Raw genomic sequence first — 13889 nt, forward strand, 5'->3', positions numbered from 1 at the left:
GTCTCCTGAAAACAACAGAGCTTCTCAACAGCGTCTTTTCTGACTCAGTAAACTTGGTGTCCACCTTGGACTCAAAGTTCCTTTGAAATCTGATCTGTGGTGGGTTTCCCAAAAGCCTCTTAACGCTCAGAGCATCTTAACTCGGAAAGAGAGCGTTCATTGTGCTGCTCGCGCTACCATTTAACGATGATCTTTGTGCGGCAATACTTTTGGGAAACTCTGCACTGTTTGAGCAGAGTGTCCAGATGGCGAGGTGAGAGATCTGGACAGACCAAAAGACTAAAGCACTGCTGCATTGCTTTTTTTCAAGAGAGATCAGCAGGTAATTGAATGTAGGAAACCATTCAACAAGGTGAAAATAGCTCAAAATGTTAATGAAAGATGTTTAAACCAAAAAAAGTAAACTATATTTTGTTGGATGCCACTGAATATCTTCGTGCTAATCAGTTCAGGGTGGAAGATTTTTTAATTTTTTTTTAAACTCTATTAACGGAGTTGTACAGTGACTAATTGTTTCTTGAGTGTTGGGAAATGTACATTTAAACCAGTGTCAACATTTACTTTTTTGTTCTCAGAAAGCAATTAGTCTATTATTTGTGTGGCGCTGTGAAAGACAGCTGCCTCTCCAGTAGCTCTATACTTTTTAGCTCTTTAAACCTCTTTTTTCCACCTTTTTACTTTTCTGCTCTTCATACGAAGACAGTGTGTTTTTCTTCATATCACATGGATATTTTTAACTTTAACACGCAACCAGGAGCCAGTTTTCTCGCTTCTTTGAGAGAGGAGCTGCTGGCCCTGAAAACAATGGGACGAGCCAGGATGCGACATCCCATCCCGGCGGAGCTGAGGAGGACACCAGGGGCTGCAAAGCCGGGGCTAAGCTAAAGGCTAGGCTAGCGGACAACCGGCGGCGCTGCCAACCATCCATTCCCTCCATTATTAAATGCTGTCTTCCTTGTTGTATTCTCACCGCATGGCGAGACTGGAGTGACCTTTCCAGGGCGCATGCCAGGGCGAAGTGTATGGAGGCCTTGCGCTGCCCAGACAACAGGGCCCCCTTCTCGACCTCATCGAACGAGTCCAAAGGAGTGCAGGGCACTACGTTTGGGGATGACTTGGTTGCAGAAGCTGCCGGAAGGGTGACAGAGTCAGTGACCAACCGCCTGTGGGGCTTCACTCCGGGTTTTGCTGTAGGAGTTAGCTCCCTTAGCCTTGTGCTCTCCTGAGACTAACCCACAAGGCAGTGGGGCTATTTACCCAAAGCTGGCTCCAACGGTGTGTTGGGTTTTTTTTTTCAGGTTATTCGGGGCATTGAAACAGGGGCACCTCGAGTAGGATGTGGCTTGAAGCCACACACGGACGGTTTTCACCATGGGGAGGCTTGTGGCCGCTTGACAGTGCCATGTATCCAGGATCCCCCTGGACATGCTTCAGATGGTGCTGGATATGGGGAGACCAGTGTAGGATGCCACAAGGGCCGCTACAAAGGTGTTACTCCTCCAGTGATCCTCGCCCCCACTGACATTAATAAACCTTGAATTACTTGCAACAACTCCCATGGCTGGAGGCTTTAAACAAGTAATTAATCCAAAGCAACACCCTCTTTTATGTCTGCACACACCACTTGCATAATAGAGCCTTTGGTGACAGATTCTTTCCTTCATTTGCTCTGTTAATATTTGAGCTCTTTCCAAAGCACACTGTTTACGCTTACTTTGGGACTTTTCTCCAGCGATAACAAGCAGAATCCAAAATGGCACTCTGCTGGACATGCACTATAGGGAGGAGAAACTTCTCCTTTCAGACAACATTAAATGTAAAATTATAAATGGAAAAAGTGTACAATGTGTCGGTCTGTAATCTCTAAAAATGTTCTGCAATCTAGCAAATGGCTGTGGTCGATGTGGAAAAAAAAAAGACTTTGGGGTATGCGGTTAATATAATTCTACTTTATTTGAGCCGCATCACACACGGCATCATGGCAAACATGATCATGAGATACATCCCTGAAGAAAAGTTTCAGTTCGAGTGTTCAACAGAACATTTCAACCAAAAATGCTCTTATCTGCCTTGAATCTAAGTGTGCACTATTGAAGATGTAGATGCATTGAATAAACATGCTTCAGGTTCTCTGATGCACCGATTCCACAGGGAGATGTAGTTATACATTGAAGTTATTGTTTTTGAGTCACTACTGTTTTAATGATATACTCATGCATCTAAAAAAAATTGAATATGATGAAAAAAGTTCATTTTTTCCACCTGTAACTTAATTCATAAAGGTAAAATTTCATATTCGTGACACAAAGTAAAATATTTCAAGCAGTTTTTGTTTTAATTTTGATGATTAGGGCTTATAGCTCATGAAAATCAGAAAATACAGTCTCTCAAAGTATTAGAATACTTCCCAAAATCAATCAAAAAAGCATTTGCAATCCAAAAATGTCCAACTTCTGAAAAAAGTTTGTTCATTGATACACTCAGTGCGTGGTTGGGGCTCCTTTACTGCGAATTACTGCATCAGTGTGGCGTAGCATGGAGGTCATCAGCCTGAGTGCTACAGAGGTGTTACTGAAGCCCAGCTTGCTTTGAAAGTGGCCTTCAGCTCGTCTGTATTTTTGGGTCGGGTGTTTCTCATCTTCCTCTTGACGACACCCCTTGTATTCTCTCTGGTGTTTGGGTCAGGCGAGTTGGTTGGCCAATCAAGCACATTAATATCATGGTCAACAAACCATTTGGTCATAGTTTTGGCACTGTAGGCAGGTGCCAAATCCTGCTGGAAAAGGAAATCTGCATCTCCAGAAAGCTTGTCAGCAGATGGAAGCATGAAATGCTTTAAAATCTCCTGATAGACAGCAGCATTGACTTTGGACTTGATAAAATACAGTAGACCAATACCAGCAGATGACATGGCACCCCAAGTCATCACAGACTGTGGAAACTTCACACTGGATTTCAAACACCTTGGATTCTGTGCCTCTCCGCTCTTCCTCCAGACTCAAGGACCTTGATTTCCAAATGAAATGTAAAATTTCCTTTCATCTGAAAAGAGGACTTTGGACCATTGAGCAACAGTCCAGTTCTTTCTCTTCTTAGCCCTGGTAAGACGCTTCCGACATTGTTTCTAGTTCAGGAGTGGCTTGATATTAGGAATGTGACAGTTGCAGCCCCTTTCCTGAAGAAGTCTGTGCGTGGTGTCTCTCGATGCACTGGCACCAGCCTCAGTCCACTCCTTGTGAAACTCTCCCAAGTTCTTGAATTGAATTTTCTTGACAATCCTCTCAAGGCTGCCATCATCCCTGTTGCTTGTGCCCCTTTTCCAACCAGCCTTTTCAGCAGTGACCTTCTCTGGCTTACACTTCTTGTGGAGGGTGTCGATGATCATCTTCTGGACAACTGTTAAGTCAGCAGTCTTCCCCATGATTGTGGTTGCGTGTACTGAGCTAGATCGAGAGATACACTGTCTTTTTATACTGTTTTACTCAAACTCGATATAAAATATTCAAGTAACGTGAGATACTGGATTTCTGATTTTCATGAACTATAAGCAATCATCAAAATTAAAACAAAGAAAGGCTTGAAATATTTCACTTTATGTGCAATGAATATAAAGTTTATGAAAGTTTACCATTTGAATTAAATTCTGAAAAAAAAAAAGTTCATGCTGTTCTAATTTTTTGAAATGCACTCATCCTCTCAAAAGAATATGCCAGGGGTTGTCAGGATATTTCAGTGGAATGATGATCAGCGCATGGAATGCATTTCAGCGACTCAAGGTTTCTGCAGCAGATCCTCTGCTGAAGCTGATCCAAAGAGTGTTCACAGACTTTCAGTGGTTTATTTCTTTTTGATCTCTTTGAGCTGATTTGTGAAGAGATGTTTAAACACAACCAGACAGAGAAGAAAACGTTTTCCACTTCTTCAAAACCAATGCATTTAAACCAAAGACTTTAGAGCTCTCGTTTTATTTCACCTATGCATTAAATCAAAGAAGCCATCACCTTTCAGTCATGTTAGTTGTTTATCCGTGCCATCATGTGAGCTGTCCACTCTAGTACAGTGTCATGTCCGAGCCTGTAGCCTTTAGCTTTTTATTCCTTAGTTGGTGCAGCCATGCTGAGCTTCAGCCGTGTTTGGCAGCACTGCGTCCTGAGAACAAGCCAGACTCATAAACATTAACGGGAAGCCCATTTGCTTCGGAACATCTGTTTGTGTTTTTGCAGGAGCTCCGAGAATGTTCAAGGACAGCCTTGTTTTTTCGATAAAGCATATTGTTGGGTTTTTTTCCACCAAATTTAATACTGGACTTAGCTGTGTTTGTTTTGTATTGCCAATCAGTTCATGTAATAAAATACAGTGAAACATGTAAACGGAAAAAACGGTTAGGCTCACGAAAGGAAAGAGTGATGGACTGAATTGGCAAGCAGATGGGAAAGAAAACTGTGTGAGAACTGGAGAAGAGGATGAAGTGTTTCAGACAGAGCAAGAGAACATGACGTCGGCTCTCCAGGACAAAGAGGAGCGAAATCTGTGTATCACTTCCACTGTGATGTTCTGTTCATTGTTTGAAAGCATCTCAGGACATTTTATAACAGTACATCTCTGTAATAGAAACTTATCCTGGTCAGGGTCGTGGTGGTCATGAGTCTACCCCGGGAACAATACAGTATGTGTGAAGTGGGAACACACCCTGGCTTGAATGGCAGTCAAGGCATGTATACATTCACACCTCGGGGCAATTTAGCATCACTAAATCACCTTGGGGCATGTTTTTAGGAGGCAGACATGAAAAGAACGTGCACAGGAACCAGCCTTTAACTGTTCCACATTTTGGAGTGTAACAACCTCGAATGGAAATGGACTTAATCGTGGTTATGTTATGAATCGAGACAAAATAACCCATAATTCTGAAATAATTTCTGAAAATGATTGACAAGAAAATTATAATTTAATTCGTAACCAAACTAGTTCTGATGCAACAGGTAATAATGAGAAACATCATGATTGAGTTCACCTCTGCAAATAAGAGTGTTACGTGATCCAATATAAATACACTGATTGTTGGAAAGTCCCAGAGTTTATTCGGGAACACACGTAAACAAACTGTATCAGGAAAACGAAGGAGTTTTGAAAACAAGGACAATGGTCTGGAAAAGTATCAGATTTGATTAAGAAATAGCCCCAAACTTTGGAAAGAAATGGAAACATTCTGACACAACCGTGACTCTCACGAGGTGAGGCCTTCCACCAAAAGTCAGTGGTGAGGAACAGAGAGAATTCGTCAGAGAATCAACCAAAAGTTCCAGAGGGTAACTCTGAAGGAGTTGGAGAAATCCACTGGTCAGATTGGAGAAACTGGGTTCGGGTTTACTGAGCCGTATAAATTCCCATTTGGAGTGTACCAAAAGGCAGATTGGAGGCTCATCAAACATGGGAAAAGCTTTTCTTATTTGACCTCTATGTACATCCCTGCCCCATCACTGATTATTTTTCGGTAAGAGTATGCAGTCATGTTTTTTTCCTTACTAGTTCAGTGGTGGCTTTTCCACATTTTTCTGTTCCACATACCAGCATGGAATAATGACCGTAATCCTCGCAAACAGCGATGACTTAGGATTGATGGCCTGGATTTTATATACGACATATTCCAGAACTTATCAGCATTTTTCTTTGCTAGTTTGCCAAGGAAATCAACAGTCACCAATCGGTCCTGACACCACGAGTCATCTCAAGTTTTCTTCCTCAAGCCATTCCTGAGAGTCGCTTTTGACTTTCTTTAACATTCATACAGTCAAATCCCAATGTCTGTGCCATCCATGTTTCAGGTTTTGGACTCCTTAAATATCCAAGGATACTTGGATCATTTTTGAATGGATGCGAATTGTAAATCACAAAACGGGAGATTTCCAGCCAGACCTAGAAATAGTGCACGCTCATTCCACAGTGTTGGTTATCTATTATTCCAATGCAACAGAAATCACTGACTATTTATGGCACTGAGACATGAGTTAGGGTGTCCACCGAGTCCACGTCCACCCTCTGTGTGTTATTGACGCTTCTGTACGGCTTTTCTTTTCATCTGCTAGAGCATTCAACTCGTGTTGGGTCTGTTTACCTTGGCAGCAAGCAGCAGCCTGGAGTTCAGAGCTTTTCTGTCCTTTGAGGAACATTGTCGCATGTTCATGGAATAAACAGACAAGACAGATACACTCCTGGGCCTGAGGACGTTCATATCTATTTATTTATCTATCGGTTCGGAGTTATTTTGCTGTTAAAGCAAGTCCAAAAGTGACATCATTATTTACATAGAGAAAGTTAAACGTATTTCCCCGCTGAAGTCACTTTTCTCATGGCGCCACTCAACATCTGCAAATCACCTGTGTGGAGTTCATGCCTCTGAGGTTGCCAGGTTTTTTTTCTTTCTTGAGGACAAACAAATGGCAGAGTTTTTCAATAATGACCATCTCCAAACACAAAGGTACAGTTCAAGGATAGAAAATGCAGACTGAACAAGAAATGTTTGTTTGCTGTCAAGTGGAATGTGACAAAGGACAAAAAATAAGAATAAAAAGATGGCAAGCATTGAAATAAACATCTAATAGTCGTCCTTGTCCAAGTTCTAATGATCACTGCTCATTACATTTGATTAATTTAACGAATATTGGGCAGCACAGTGGTGTAGTGGTTCGCACTGTCACCTCACAGCAAGAAGGTTCTGGGTTTGAACCGAGTGGCCGACAGGGGGCCTTTCTGTGTGGAGTTTGCATGTTCTTGCCATGTCTGTGTGGGTTTCCTCCGGGTGCTCCAGTTTCCCCCAAACGCATGCAGGTTCGGCTAATTGGCGGCTCTAAATTGACCATGAGTGTGAATGATTGTTTTCTTTATGTGTCAGCCCTGCAATGACCTGCTGACTTGTCCAGGGTGTACCCCACCTCTTATCCATAGTCAGCTGGGATAGGCTCCAGCTTGCCCGCAACCCTGCACAGGACAAGCAATTACAGATAATGGATGGATGGATTCACAAATATGGCTTCCACACTCATTATCCAGTAGCATATATAGCACTTAATAGCACTTGTCCTATTAATTTTGCAGTTTATTTGATTAGATATTACTCACTTCTCATTTATTGTGCCCAGAAACTTCAGGAAGCCATGAGATATTCAATCAACAACATGAAAATATCATGTGTGTTCAGAATATAGGCTATGATATGTATAGATTCACTATTTTGAGTTGGGGAATTTGTGAAATAATGCCAAGGTTTTTGTTCATTTGATGTGATCACCTGTAAAAACAAAAACAAACAAACAAACAAACAAACAAACAAACAAACAGAAATCATGCCCATGGTTTAAAAAATAAGCTAACCAAGCACTTGGTCTGCTATGTTGTGTTGTCTATTTAAAAAAAAAATAAAAATCAGCATGATATATTGTAGTTATATCAAACTGTCAGACAATCTCAAAGGACATAAAACTGTTTTCTTCTAATGTATAAGAAAATGGGCTTAAGAATTTCCAAGGTCAGAACAGACATCCATCAAGTCTGATGTTTGAATATGCACAATGACTGTTAATCCTCACTGTGAGCCTCTCAACTCTGAATTCATCCCTCCTGTATTTTTGCACAATATCTAACCAAATCAGAACGAGTTGGGACGTATGGAAAATCCATACAGCCATCATCCATAACCACTTATCCTGTGCAGGGTCGTGGGTAAGCTGGAGCCTATCCCCGCTGACGATGGGTGAGAGGCAGGGTACACCCTGAGCAAGTCACCAGATCATCGCAGGGCTGACACACAGAGACAAGCAACCATTCACACTCATGGACAATTTAGAGCTATCAATTAAACTAACCTGCATGTCTTTGGACTGTGGGGGAAACTGGAGCACCCGGAGGAAACCCACGCAGACACTGGGAGAACATGCAAACTCCGCACAGAAAGGCCCTCGCCGGCCACGGGGCTCGAACCCGGACCTTCTTGCTGTGAGGCAACAGTGCTAACCACTACACCACCGAGCTGCCCCATATAGAAAATGCAAATAAAAAAGAAAAACAGTGATTTCTAAATTTATGTTGACTTGTATATCATTGCAGACAGAATGATGAACCCAAGATATTTCATTTTTTGCCTGCTCAACTTCATTACACTTGTGAATATACATCCATTCCTGAGTTTCAGGCCTGCAACAGAAAGTTGGGACATTTAGGGCTAGAAATGAGGTCGAACAATTCAATAGTGATGTGATTTGAAACCGGTGATATCAACAGGTGAATCATGATTTGGCACAAAATCAATATCCAAGAAAGGCCTTGTCTTTGAGGAGCAAAGATGGGTCAAGGATCTTTAGTTTGTCAACAAATGCATGAGAAAATTATTGAAAATGTTTCAAAACATGTTCCTCAATGAAACTAGGAAGAAATTTGGATATTTTACCCTTGAAATGATTCAAGGAATCTGGGAGGAATTTCAGTGTGTTAAGTCAAGGGCACAAGCCGAATCTGAACACCTGTGATCTCTGATCGCTCAGCCGACACTTGATCAGGAACGGTCATTCATCTATAGTTGATAGAACCACATGGGCTCAGGATTACTTTGGCAAACCTTTGTCAAGCACTATAATACAGAGTTCCATCCACAAACACCAGTTAAAACTTTACTGTACAAAAAGGAAGCCATGTGTTAACCATGTCCAGAAGCGCTGATAACTTCTCTCGGCTCAGAGGCATGTGGGATGAACCATCACACAGTGGAAACATGTACTGTGGTCAGATGGATCAATATTCCAAGTCTTTTATGGAAGAAATGGATGGCATGTGGGAGTTTGCATGTTCTCCCCGTGTCCGCGTGGGTTTCCTCCGGGTGCTCCGGTTTCCCCCACAGTCCAAAGACATGCAGGTTAGGTTAACTGGTGACTCTAAATTGACCGTAGGTGTGAATGTGAGTGTGAATGGTTGTCTGTGTCTATGTGTCAGCCCTGTGATGACCTGGCAACTTGTCCAGGGTGTACCCCGCCTTTCGCCCGTAGTCAGCTGGGATAGGCTCCAGCTTGCCTGCGACCCTGTAGAACAGGATAAAGCGACTAGAGATAATGAGATGAGATGAGATGAGATGGATGGCATGTGCTCTGGACCAAAGACCAAAAGGACTGTCCAGACTGTTACCAGAAACAAGTCCCAAAGCCAGGGTCTGTCACAGTATGGGGTTGTGTCAGTGCCCTTGGCAAAGGCAACTTACACTTCTGTGATGGAACGTTAATGCAGAAAAGTACACCGAGATATTGGAGCAACATATGCTGCATTCAAGACGACATCTTTTCCAGGGAGATTTAAACAAGACACTGCAAAACCACATTCTGCCCACATTGCAAAGGCGTGGCTGTGGAAGGAGAGGGTGCCTGTGCCTGTCCCCTCTGTTCACAAGAGAGAATCTGAGGTGAATGCTGAAATGAAAAAAATATCACAACGACCCCGTCCTTTTGCACGCCTTAAGAGCTGTTTGAAGGAAGAATGGGACAAAACACCTGAAACGTTTCACCACTTGGCATCTTCAGTTCTGAAACATCTTTTATGTGTTGCGTGAAAGAATGGCAACATTATAAAGTGGTAAATGCTTGAGTGTCCCAGCTTTTTTTGAAATGTTGCAAGAATCAAAACTGACATGTTTTTTTTTTCAAAGTAATCAATAAATTTCATGAGGTAAAACATCAAATAATGTGCTGTTGGATTGTTTTGAGTGCAATACAGGTCAAAAATTAAATACAAATCATTGTGTTCAGTTGTAATTTTAATGTCAAGACACTATCCCAACGGCGGCACGGTGGTGTAGTGGTTCGCGCTGTCGCCTTACAGCAAGAAGGTCTGGGTTTGAGCCCCGTGGCCGGCGAGGGCCTTTCTGTGCGGAGTTTGCATGTTCTCCTCGTGTCCGTGTGGGTTTCCTCCAGGTGCTCCGGTTTCCCCCACAGTCCAAAGACATGCAAGTTAGGTTAACTGGTGACTCTAAATTGACCGAAGGTGCGAATGTGAGTGTGAATGGTTGTCTGTGTCTATGTGTCAGCCCTGTGATGACCTGGCGACTTGTCCAGGGTGTACCCCACCTTTCGCCCGTAGTCAGCTGGGATAGGCTCCAGCTTGCCTGCGACCCTGTAGAACAGGATAAAGCGGCTAGAGATAATGAGATGAGACACCGTCCCAACTTTCTGATTTCAGGTTGTCAGATGATTTCAGAAACCAGGGAGTGTGCACTGTCGAACTTGTGTGAACAACTCGCACGTTTATCTCAAGGCAAAATCTTGACTTCATCCAAACCTGTGCTACCTTTAGTGAAACTACATCCGGAGCCATCAAACTCCTCCAGGTTTGTTTTGCATGTGAGACAGTGGATGGTTAATTTGGAGGGCTCTCCTGCTTTTGTAATCCTGTGATGACTGGTTCAGACAAGAGTATTCCTTGTTGGACAACGATTCTCATGGCTTCCTTCTTCCGGATGAGCCGTGTTTTATTTCATTGAAGCCCCTCAAGCTCTCGTGCAAGAAGTCTGAATATTCACTGTGATCCTTTGTATAACTATTGGACCAAACTGGCAAGCGACAGGTCGCTCGTGTGGTCATGTAGCAATTTTTTTTTTGGTTTTCGTTACTATGAATAGCCAGATGACTAGCTCAACACAACTTGAATAATGCACTAACCAGTATGAAAAATTGAAAACAAATAGCAATTATGTTCCAACACTTAGCTTGATAGCAGATTTGTTGGCAGATTACCACACACACACACACACACACACCTGAGAGGATGTGGAACATCATGTTGTTCATCACTTGATTAGCCAACTAAAGCGTACTCGCGGTTGAAAAGCGACATACTCAATGCAAATTCTTTTTGAAATTCTAAAAATTCATCGAGACAAATTTGAAAACGTTTGGCATTTTTATGAGTGACCTTTTAGTCCTGGGTATGAACAGGATTATAAGGTTACACTGACACCAGAAAAACACAGTCCTGGATGAGGAAACATGGTGGAGTCTTGGTGATGTGATACTGCCCTCTAGTGGTTAACATGAACATGTGCAGGTTTGCTTGTGCATGAAAAAAATGAACGTTTTATCAGTAATTTATGGTTTAGGGGATTTTTCGAGACACAAGACAAAGTACCTTCAGTCCTTGGCCTGGCTGGTTTCCTATTTAAAAAAAAAGGTATTTCCCTTGAAATCACTCAAGGAAAAAAAAAGTCAAAAAGTTTTGATCTGTTTGAAAACTTTTTTTCCTTTTATCTTATTTTAAAGAATATTATCCATCCATTATCCATAACCGCTTATCCTGTACAGGGTCACGGGCAAGCTGGAACCTATCCCATCTGGCTATGGGCGAGAAGTGGGGTACACCCTGGACAAGTCACCAGATCATTGCAGGGCTGACACAAAGAGACAAACAACCATTCACACTCACATTCGCACCTTCGGTCAATTTAGAGTCACCAGTTAACCTAACCTGCATGTCTTTGGACTGTGGGGGAAACCGGAGCATTCAGAGGAAACCCATGCAGACACGAGGAGAACATGCAAACTCCACACAGGAAGGCTCCTATCAGCCACTGGGCTCGAACCCAGAACCTTCTTGCTTTGAGGCAACAGTGCGAACCACTACACCACCATACCACCCTAAATAATAATATTGAAGATAAATTAAAATGAGGGGGCAGCACGGTGGTGTAGTGGTTAGCGCTGTTGCCTCACAGCAAGAAGGTCCGGGTTCGAGCCCCGTGGCCGGCGAGGGCCTTTCTGTGTGGAGTTTGCATGTTCTCCCCGTGTCCGTGTGGGTTTCCTCCGGGTGCTCCGGTTTCCCCCACAGTCCAAAGACATGCAGGTTAGGTTAACTGGTGACTCTAAATTGACGGTAGGTGTGAATGTGAGTGTGAATGGTTGTCTGTGTCTATGTGTCAGCCCTGTGATGACCTGGCGACTTGTCCAGGGTGTACCCCGCCTTTCGCCCGTAGTCAGATGGGATAGGCTCCAGCTTGCCTGCGACCCTGTAGAACAGGATAAAGCGGCTAGAGAAGATGAGATGAGATGAAATTAAAATGAACTTATTTGAGACCCAGGTTATGAAAATGAAGTTCTGATTTGCAACACAACACAAGATAATAAGTTAACTCACCAAACATGTGCTCACTGGCAAATGTTATTTGCTGCCAGATGTAACAAGTCTGCTCACTCCGCCTCAGAAATAAGACCTTTTTATTCCCGGGGTCCACAATTATCATCCAGACTGCTGAATTAAGAGGAAAAATTGCAGGAATTTCCAGCAGTCATCAGCAGAAAATAATTATTTGGAATGTTAACTCCAGTAACCCAAGGCTGGAACCACATAGATGGGATTTGCAACTGGAGAGGACAGAATAGTGAGCCGTCTCCTCTGAAATGCAGGAATGCACTCCACCCATCACGGTGATGCATGTTTCAGCAGGGACAAAGCAAGCAAATAAACAAACAAACATCGAGAGAAACTCTATTTCACATCAAGTGCAAACATGAAGGAGTCAACAGAAAGTAGATTTGATTGAAATTAATATGCAATTCATATCAAAATTGTGGTGGGGACAATTTTAAGTGGGAGGGACATGTCCACACCTTCCGTAAATTATGCTCCTGCTAATGGGATGCACTAAAAGTGTTGCTGCGAGTCAAAATGGGTTACTTTAAAGGACATTTCATGAGAATGCTTGGATGCCTATACCTTCTGAATTTTTTTTTTCTTTTCATAATACTGGAAAACAATCATTTAAGAATGACAAAAAACAAGCACAATAACTACATACAAGTTTGACAATCTTTTTAAAATTAATTCAGTGATTATTTTTGTGGAGAGCCCTTCAGAAACAGCAGAGGTATTATTTTATTATATGCTTTTCAGCACACTTCCTTCATCCTTCCTTCGATGATTCAGAATTGCACACAAACACTTCATATTCATATTAAAGCGAGACGGCCTTTTGATTTCATAAAAACGGTGAAATTTAGTTCCCTCTGAAATTTGGTTACTGTGATGTGTGTTTATTTTTGTCATATCTTAAAAAAACCAAAAAAACAAAACACATTCTGTGGCTAGGAAGTTCTTTAATTTGAGGGGATTTCCGAGCAAATAATGTGCATGAAATCAGACGCTTCGTGCAGTCAAGCAGACAGAGGAAGTCTCTGTATGCATGAGCAGGTTTACCTTTTTCTTCTTCTTCTTCTGGGTTTCCCAGCAGCTGGCATCCACAGTGTTGCATTACTGCCATCTACAGGTTTACCTTTGACCGTACATGGACAGTTCCATCATTCTGTCGCTAAACGAACAGCTGATCACACCGAGGTGCTCGCTGACTGTCGATATTTATTAGTTTGGTCCTGAGTTTCCTTTCCTTCACAACATAACATCTTTTCTTCTCGCTTTCCATTACTGTCATCGGTCTTTCATGTTTCATTCGCACACTTGCGTCCTCCATTTTTCTCTCCTGTTTCAAATTTTTATCCCACAATGCCTTGTGCGAACGGTGAAAGCCCACCACGTGATGCATGATGACGTAGTATCTTGTATTGGGTCATGGTGAAGCAGGAAAAAATAGCAGAGAATTTAGGGCCATGTGGCCCTAAATTCATTAATTGTTCTATTTAAAAAAAAAACTAATAAAATTGGAAGTCTGTGATTTGAATTCAGTGGCTTTCGATCCACTCAACAAAAATAATTGGGTGTCAAGGAAAATTCTTTTTATGACCTCCACTTCAAAAATCTGAAAGGCAGTCTACCTTTAAACTCCACACAGGTGCAGGCCCTCAGTCAATACCCACTCATTCTCTGCAATTCCTCCTCCCATTCATGACTGGTGTTTGATCACAAAACCC

This window comes from Neoarius graeffei, chromosome 20 (genome assembly GCF_027579695.1).
Source record: "Neoarius graeffei isolate fNeoGra1 chromosome 20, fNeoGra1.pri, whole genome shotgun sequence".
Classification (NCBI taxonomy): domain Eukaryota; kingdom Metazoa; phylum Chordata; class Actinopteri; order Siluriformes; family Ariidae; genus Neoarius; species Neoarius graeffei.